The following is a 9,396-nucleotide window of genomic DNA, read 5'->3' as shown; positions in this document are numbered from 1 at the left end:
TTCTTGCTTTCACGAATTTTTTTTTTTTTTTTACGAGAGTGTACCTTTTTTAACGTAGTAAAAGTATTTATGGATACAATAATTTTATTCTTTATTGAAAATTACACTCGTGAATATTTTTTATACATAGAATTGTCAATTTTTATTTCAGTGTCCACTGGATGAAGAATAACTTTTATTGCATGAGAATAATTTTTAATACAGTATTCACTTCCACGAATATTTTTTGCAAGTGGATATTACGTTCTGATTATTCGAGAGTAACTTTTACTATTAATGTAATATCCATTGATGAAGAGTGACAATTCGAGAGTTGCTCTCACGAATATTTTTCGCAAGTAAACATTATGAGCGATTATTTAGCTCCCTAAGAGAATAATCTGCAAAAATTTTATTTTTAGTCAATATATCTACGTTCATATATTTGAGAATAAAATTCTCGAGATTTAAGGATTAAAAAATAAACTTTCTTTCTAATATTCTCTTAACCTTAGAAGACACCTGTATTGAAATTTAATCTTAATCTTTTTCAAAATCAATTAAACTCGTCTTCTCTCTTGAGAAATGGGATGAAGATGATTGAAAAAATGGCGAAGTGGGGAAAAAAAGATTGTTAAGAGGAAATAAATAAAAAAAAAAAGAAATGATTAAAAAATCGTTAAAGAGTCGTAAAAAAAGAGATTACGAAAGTATGCCACGTCGTGGTGGGTTCTCGGAACAACGCAAATAAATCGCTGCGCTCCCTTCCTCGCGCAGGGTAAAAAGACATCATTTGTCTCGTATTTTAAAGTGATTTTTTTTTTCTTCTTTTCTTCTTCTCCTTCTCCTTCCTCTTATTCGTACGACACAGGCCCGTGGAAATCGTGTTAACACCGATGACGCATAAATAAACTTACGTCTCGCACCGACGACTGGCTACGAGGAAGCGGTATCCACCACCGCCAATCTGGAGTAAAAATAATCGATCGAGGAGGAATCCCGATCCTCGATTCTCGATCCTCCACCACCCCATTCGCATCTTAATTTAACCGTGACACTTGGAAATAGCGTATCTATTTTAAATTCAATTAATAACAACAATAACATTTTTACAAATTTATTCTTGAAAAAAATTATATATACAACTGATTTATACAAACTCAATTGATTTCTTTCAAGAATAAATTTGCAAAAATAATAATCATGTGATTATTATTATAGTTAAATATGTAAATATATATATAAATATATATCTTTAAATATTAATATCTCAACTTCATAAATACATACATTGATACTCTTTGCACCAAAATATACAAATTTCAAATTGTCGCCAACAAGGAAATTGCAATAAGTTGTAAAATATTTCTCAAGAATAAAAGGAAGACTTGAGGATAATTGACCATGCAATTTTTTCTTTTTAAATAAAATCATAAGGAAGATCAAAGCAGCCAATTTGGTTAAAAATTTAATTCGTGCAGGGGACCTTAAATAAATACCTCCCGTTAAATATAAGAAAAAAGTATGGTATTAACGTACTACCTTATTATAAAAAAAAAAAAAAAAAAAAAGAAGGCTTAAAATAATAATTACCTGAGACTCGAGGGTTAACAACCATGATCGATAGTTTGAAACTTTGCCAAGGGAAGACAAAATCGATCAACTGGTTACTCGTTGTAACAAGAATCAGGATAGACAGATATTATAAAAAAGAAAAAGAAGAAAGAGAAGAGCTTTGTAATTGTACGGTTAATCGTCGTTCCTTTTCAATTATTCGACCAATTCTCGAGTTTCCATCTTTAAAAGGTGGAACTTAATGTGGAAAAGAAGAAAAGGAACGAAAGAGAGAGATTCGCCATAGGGTTGTTGCCATGCCAGGGGCTGGAACTCGCGCAGGGACGACCGCACCCTCGCCACAATAATTGATTGAGCCGCGCCCTGCGAGGGTGTTAGCACGCCAAGCGACGACTTCCATGCTTTCTCGCGGATAAAAGACCAGCACACACGGTATTTTAAAATTAATCCTTTTAACCGTCGTTCAAATCCTTGCGTATCCGAAAATATATCCAATTGTTTGTTGTTAAATTATTCCAAAACCAAATTTTAATTTGGTTTTCAGTAATCATCTGTGAGATTGTAAATTGAAGATGGACGGTAAATATATGGCGAATGATAGAGATTTAAAATTGGATCTGAAAATTATTTGAAAGGATGGATAAGAACTTGTTAATTTTATGGCAAGTAAGAAAAGGATAATTTAAGAGTACCTGAGGATGTTTAAATAATAGAGGTGCATATTTTAAAATTAATCCTTTTAACCTTTATTGTTAAATTATTCAATTTTAATTTGGTTTTCAGTAATCATCTGTGAGATTGCAAATCATCTGTGAAGATAGACATATATGGCAAATGATGGAGATTTAAAATTGGATCTGAAAATTATTTATATGAAAGGATGGGTAAGAAATTGTTAATTTTATGGCAAATAAGAAAAGGATAGTTTAAAAATACCTGAGAGTGTTTAAATATGATAAATAATGGAGGTGCACATTTTAAAATTAATCCTTTCAACCTTTGTTGTTAAATTATTCAATTTTAATTTGGTTTTCAGTAATCATCTGTGAGATTGCAAATCATCTGTGAAGATAGACATATATAGCAAATGATGGAGATTTAAAATTGGATCTGAAAATTATTTGAAAGGATGGATAAGAAATTTAACTTTATGGCAAATAAGAAAAGGATAGTTTAAGAGTACCTGAGGGTATTTAAATATGATAAATAATGGAGATACACATTTTAAAATTAATCCTTTCAATCTTTGTTGCTAAATTATTCAATTTTAATTTGGTTTTCAGTAATCATGTAAGATTGTAAATCATCTGTGAAAATAGATAGTAAATATATGGAGAATGATGGAGATTTGGACCTGAAAATTATTTGAAAGGATGGATAAGATATTGTTAACTTTATGGCAAATAAGAAAAGGATAGTTTAAGAGTACCTGAGGGTGTTTAAATATGATAAATAATGGAGATGCACATTTTAAAATCAATCCTTTTAACCTTTGTTAAAATCCTTGTGTACAAAAATATATCCAATGTTTGTTGTTAAATTATTCAATTTTCATTTGGTTTTAATTCTGAGAATGTAAATTGAAGATATGGTAAATAAATGAATAATGGAGATTTTATTGGATCTGAAAATTATTTCAAAAGAAGAATAAGAAATTTTTAATCTTATGATAAACAAAAGGATACCTGCTGTGTTTAAAAGTTTAAAAGAAATTATTGAACAAAAGAATCTTAATTTAGAACATTAGAAGATGATATTTATTCTTTCAAATTTTCAAAAGAAAAGCTCTCTGTTCCATACAGATTTTATCTTGCTGATTCAAAGTTAACAGAGTTCAATTATTCATTGTAAAGTGTCACGAGAAATAAAAAAAAAAAGGAGGAGGTGAAACGAATCAGTCAAGCTCCTCTGTGCGACCAGAGATCCTCTGAATCCCTGGTGGAGTTCAATCTCGATCTCGAATCTCACAGGTTCCGGGACTCGAGCTTGTAGGTTGGGCCAAGGGTGCAGGGTTGGCCGTTTAATGCGCCGCTATCACACTATGTGGCGTGACGGCCCACCACCACCACTATCACCAGCACCACTCTCGTCATCCGCCTACCAACACCACCACCATCAAACTCGGTTGCACTCGATACTCTACCCTGTTATTCTCTCTTCTTCTGGCCACAATTTCGCCCTATAGATCGATCTTTCATCCTCGTGCATAAATTTTTGTATCCAATGTTGTAATAGTTGGATAAGAGTTTTCCTCTTCCTTAGATTTGCTTAACTATTTATCATTCAAAGTGCAATTCACAGTGATACGACTTTTCGTTGATGTTATTATATTAAGCTTCCATCTTTGTATCATGGTCGCTCTTCTTCTCCATCTGGCCAACAGTGGTGCCCTATAAAGTTTTGGTTCAGTAGTAACACAATTACAGAGTTATAAATGAAAGTACAATTCACAGTGATACGAATATTTTTTCTTTTGCTGTTATATTATTTTGATTTGTACATTGGACAAAGTAATGTATAGGGAATGAATTTTATGTTGGTATTATTATATTAAGCTTCCATCTTTGTATCATGGTCTCTCTTCTTCTCCATCTGGCCAACAGTGGTGCCCTATAAAGTTTTGGTTCAGTAGTAACACAATTACAGAGTTATAAATGAAAGTACAATTCACAGTGATACGAATATTTTTTCTTTTGATGTTATTATACTATTTTGATTTGTACAAAGTAATATATAAGTATAGGGAATTTTATATATAAATATAGGGATTTTTGTATACAATAAAATAATCTTCAATAATAATCAATTGGTCAATTAATTGAATTATTTTATATTATTCTTTTTGTATCAAGAAATTAATATATGTAGACAAATACAATAGAATTTCTATTTAACTTGGAAATTACGTGAGACGAGAAAAAATATACGGATCTACGGCTCGAGTCGTCGAGCATCGTTTCACGTAATATATGAAACGAAGGGAGAAATTACGATACCTGGACGTTCTCCGTGTTCCCTGCAACCCCCAAGGTGGGTCGGTGATTCACGATCGTTTAGATCAACCGCGAGTCACACGTTTACGCGGCTAAGCACGCATGCCCCGAGAAGATCGTGGGCGTGTTTCATTTGCAAACAGCAAGCGGTGCTCGTTTGCACGTTTCCTTTTTTTCCCCCTTTCCTTTTTTTTATCATTATATATAAAGAAGAGAGAATTTCAGGAATTGATGAATTTTTGGATCGACGATTAATCTCTTTCTATTTTTCTTTGAAAGAGAAAACTCGAAATCTGAAGGTTTTTTTCTTTTGGTAAAAAAAGGTAAAATTCGAAACAATTTTTTCGAAATGTACAAATCTTTCACTTGTAACAAATAATAATTCTGACTATGAATCAAAAATTATTCCATTCTTATTAAAAAAAAAAAAAAAAAAAAAATGGAAAAGGCAAAAAACGAAAATATAAAAAAGAACAACTTCCCCCGGAGGAAGAGGATCAAGGTTTCAATAATCAGGCAACAAGGATTAAAAACAAAGAAAAAAAGGAAAAGACTGGCAATTTGAACAAGCTATCATCGTGTTCCTTCCCCGAGGCGGAGGAATCGGGACATGTCTCCCCATCCTCGTCCCCCGATTTCTTAGAGGCGATCCTCGTACGATGACCTCGTACGAGGCCTGGCAGGGGGATGATACCCTGGCGAGTAATTAAAACTTCGAGGTCGTGCGCGAGGACGAGGAGGGGCCCCTCGCGTGTAACCTCGTACGTGCAACCGAGGATCTCTGGAAGATCCGGGCCCCGAGTGGCTTCAGAGTTGTTTGACCAGCTGCTATCCTCCCTCCATTTCTTTCCTCCTCCTTCTCCTCCTTCTTTTTCTTTTTCTTGAGTTTAGGACCGATACTTTTCCCAAATCCTTTGCTTTTCTTTTGGAGCCCATCTCAGAATTTTCCAACATCTGTCAAACTTGCAGTTTTCAATCAATAATATGATTGGATCTTGGTTCATTTGAATAAAAAGCAGAAATAATTTTAGAAGATAATTTTCTTTTGAAGTCCAAGAATTTTTTATCGAGATGCAGTTTTCAAGTAGTAGAAATATTATTAGTTTAGTTCTTTTTTTTTTTAAGGAATTTTTATTAGAGAAAACGTTTAGAAAATTATCAAATTTATCTTGTCATCAAATCTAAAAATTTTAATGAATATCGAATAATTGTTAGTTATTTCCATTTTTAAAATAAATTTTTATTAATTAAGTTTCATTTCGTACCTTCATTTGAAGAAATATCGTAAAAATTATCGAAAAAATTAATTTACTTTAAAATTATAATTCATTATAATTCTGTAAAAGAAACTTTGAATTAAGAATGTGAGAGAGAAATTATACACTTATTTTCACAGTTGCTCGACTATGCTCTTCGCTTCGGTTGCATCCCAACTGACCGATTGCACCGAAGCGTATTTTTTTACGCGCAGCCGGTTATGGGATCTCTATGGCACGTGAGGTACTGTTACAACGGTCTACTCAACCGACCCAACGACCATCCATGGCCCATGATCGGTCAGCTTGGTTGTATATTCTCTGTGTCGGCCAATCATATTCTTTTCCTACGAAATTATACGCGCCTAGGGAATTTTTAATGATCATCATTTGTCTTTAAAATTTCTTTAAAATAAATATCTTTCAACATTCAAAAGAATCGAACAAATTCACAAACATTAACCAAATGTAATTTTAGACTTCTGAAAACATACCTCTATTCAGGTGAATTTGAATGTATCAATTAACCGAAAACGAGTGCAAACGTGAATTTATTCAATGTGTAAATAATTCGTCACTTGCTATTGAATATTTTGAAAAAAAGATTAAAATTGTGAAGAAAAACAATCACTTGTCGCAAAAGAAATTTTTTACATCTTTCTTCTTCAATCCTTATATCGATATTTGTATCGAAATATGAAACAAAAAGATTCGACTATCTTCGTGAAAAGTCGTGTTTCGTCGGTTCCTTGGATAGGGCAACGAATGGCGGCAAAGTTTAAAAATGCAACGCACGCGACAACAATTATAGAGCGCTTAAACGCGTATTTATCGCGGCTATCAGAGCTCGGAAACAGACTTCGCTACGTCTACGTCTCTATAATACGGGACTGCTGACGAACACTTGTATTTGATTAGCGGATGTCGCCACGTACGGCGGCTAATACGTGTCCCGACAACTGATTCCTCCTCCTTCAGTCGCAAATAATGAGACACCGTGTCACGCAGACGCTTCGAATCGCAATCGCTCTTTCAATCTCTCGCGCCTCCTCTGTCTGGTGGATAGATCGTTCGCTCGTGGAATGTGATAAGAAACGGAAGAATTTGAAATTGCTTCTTTTTTGTTTCCAATCGTTAAATAAAATCGAATTTATGGAAATGATTTAAGGTATTAAAATTATTCTTTTTTCAATGCGTTATATATTTTTTATTAATAGAATGAAATTTTGACTTCGCGAATATTATCACGAATAAAATTGATGCTAATCGACTTGGTAAAACTTGATCGTTGTAGCGCACATTTTTTTTTAAAGGAAGGATATTAGAATCGTGTTATGAATATTAATATTTAATAAAGTTAATTTCGAATAATACTTAAGACGGTATATCGTCAAATGAAACACGCCATACTCACCTCACGAATATTAATAGCACGAGAACGGAAATCAGGTGAACATTGACGCATTTATGAGGTCAATACAAACACTTATTAAAAATGAAAATATATTTCACTAAATGTTAAATTGTTTTTGAAGATAAAAAAATCACTAAAGAAAAATAACTAATTTTTAAATAATATTTACTATAATTCACAATTTTTTTCATCGAAAGAAAAAATATATATTCTTCGGAACAAACACAGAAAAACACCAGAAATCATCAATAAGTCTTGTATTTCACGTGGTCCGTAGTCGTTCTTTATCGATCAGCACTTTTTTATCGAAATGCCGCGACCCGGTCGTTTCATTGACGTTAATTAACAGGCAAGCCCGTATAAATTTTGCGAGCACGTCAACCGCGAAGAGTAAAGTAGCGTATCCCTATATAAGTACAAGTGCAACGCGGTTGTGGTCGTGGAAGCGAAAACCGCCGACCTCCGAGATACGAAACGTTGGATCGAATATTAAGACGGATCGTTGGAACAGCGAAGGGAGAAAGAAGAGAAAAAGAAGAAACGAGTGTACACGCGAGCTTCGAGAGTAGCTGAATGCTCACCTTTTCAATTTTTGAGTGCATTATTTTTTTGAATATAATAAAAATCATTCAAAAATACGAATTTATAAATTCAAAGGAAAGTATGCATTATTAAATGAAAGAAAGATAAATATGATAAACTGAAAATTTGAAGGATAAGTGAATAAAATTGTTTTGATCATGAGCAACTCGAGACTATCGCTATTTGGGTGTTACCACGCGCGGTCAATGCCGTGTAAAGTCTCGTTCACGGGGAAGCGTTTTACGTTGGAAAAAATCAGCTGAACGAATCAACCAGGTTCATTGTACTCGCGCATTAACTTCTAAAAAATAATTTTCAAAAAGATCTCTTCTAAGATTCTGCAAAATATAGAAAAATAAAAATAAGAGAAATATTCAAATTTCAAACCTAACCTTAAAACAATCTTATCTCCCTTTCTGTTGCAACATCAAATCGAATTAACAATCAACTATATCGATCAAAAATGGTAACCCAACGTCTCGAATTCGATCTTACGTGGCCATAAGAAAAAAAACTCCTTTACGCAGATGGTGTCCAGCGGCGAGACGAGGGACACTCAGGTTCTACCGGTTCTTTTTTCGGGGCAAAAATTGGGTTGCGCCTGCGGTTTGCGGTAGCGAGGAAAGAGGTCGTTGCGCGCACTAACACCATCCAAAGGGGCCATGATATACCTGTACACACGAGTTGGATACGTGCGCCTGTACACCGGCTACTACACCGGTGCATCGAGGAAAAGAGGTCGATCCGTCTGCAACAGGCTAACTCCGATGAATCATCCTTTCTCGCGTGTGCGCCGGTGTTGCTTTCACGCGAGCTTGCTCGCGGAAATAAAGATAAACGTTTTCATGTTTCGAGCCTCTTGCGGAAATTAATTAATCGATACGTATTTCCGATAATATTTTCGAAGATCCTTTTTTTTCGGTTCTACTGTATCATTTTATTTTATATCTTTATATTCCTATTTATCATCCTTAATCATCATTATATTCCTATATTTATATATATATTTCTATACTTTGTATCATCTTGTAATCTATTCTCCTATATCACTATATCCCTATTTTTTTATATATCTCTAAATTCATAGGGACATATACTATTTTTATCCCTATATCCTAGTAACATTCTCTATATCTCTACGCATTCACATATCGTTCACATTTTTCTACATTTACGTTTCAATTTCCATTCCTTACCCAAAATATAAACTACACATATCGATATTCCTTCATTAACGAAGTATATTAACTCACAGCTCCTGAGAAACTTGCTAGTCCACGTCCCATCAAGATCACCCCCGTATCAAGAGGTTAACTTATAAATACACGATCGCGAGGAAGAACTATCTGGAAGGAAAAAAGGCAACTTTTCGTTCTGGCGGCCCTTAAGGAGGCCCTTTCTTTCTTTCTTTCTCTCTCTTCCTTTCGAGAGAGGCGTGTCTTGCTCCCGAAAAGGAAGAGGAAGTGGTTCTGGGGCCGGGCTCGAGCAAAAAGGAACGGCTTCCACCAGACGGAACATCGTTTTTGCGGGAACCGGGTTCGCCGGCACACGAAAAATTCTCCCCACCCCTCCCCTCACGTTTCGAAACGTGCAATTA

The 9,396-nt window shown here is 34.3% G+C and overlaps 1 long non-coding RNA gene across 1 annotated transcript; it reads right to left on the bottom strand.

The window, feature by feature from the left end:
• Positions 1-5,400: 5,400 nt before the first annotated feature.
• On the bottom strand, positions 5,401-6,974 carry LOC102676154. The gene is made up of 2 exons (XR_004151014.1): positions 5,813-6,974; positions 5,401-5,501 (listed from the first exon to the last, which is right to left on the bottom strand). It is a non-coding gene; the product is annotated as an uncharacterized LOC102676154 (long non-coding RNA).
• Between the last annotated feature and the right edge of the window lie 2,422 nt (positions 6,975-9,396).

This window comes from Apis dorsata, unplaced genomic scaffold, assembly GCF_000469605.1.
Source record: "Apis dorsata unplaced genomic scaffold, Apis dorsata 1.3 scaffold_416, whole genome shotgun sequence".
In the NCBI taxonomy this organism is placed as follows: domain Eukaryota; kingdom Metazoa; phylum Arthropoda; class Insecta; order Hymenoptera; family Apidae; genus Apis; species Apis dorsata.
Note: the sequence above shows the minus strand (reverse complement) of the source record. Positions and strands in the feature narration are given on the sequence as shown.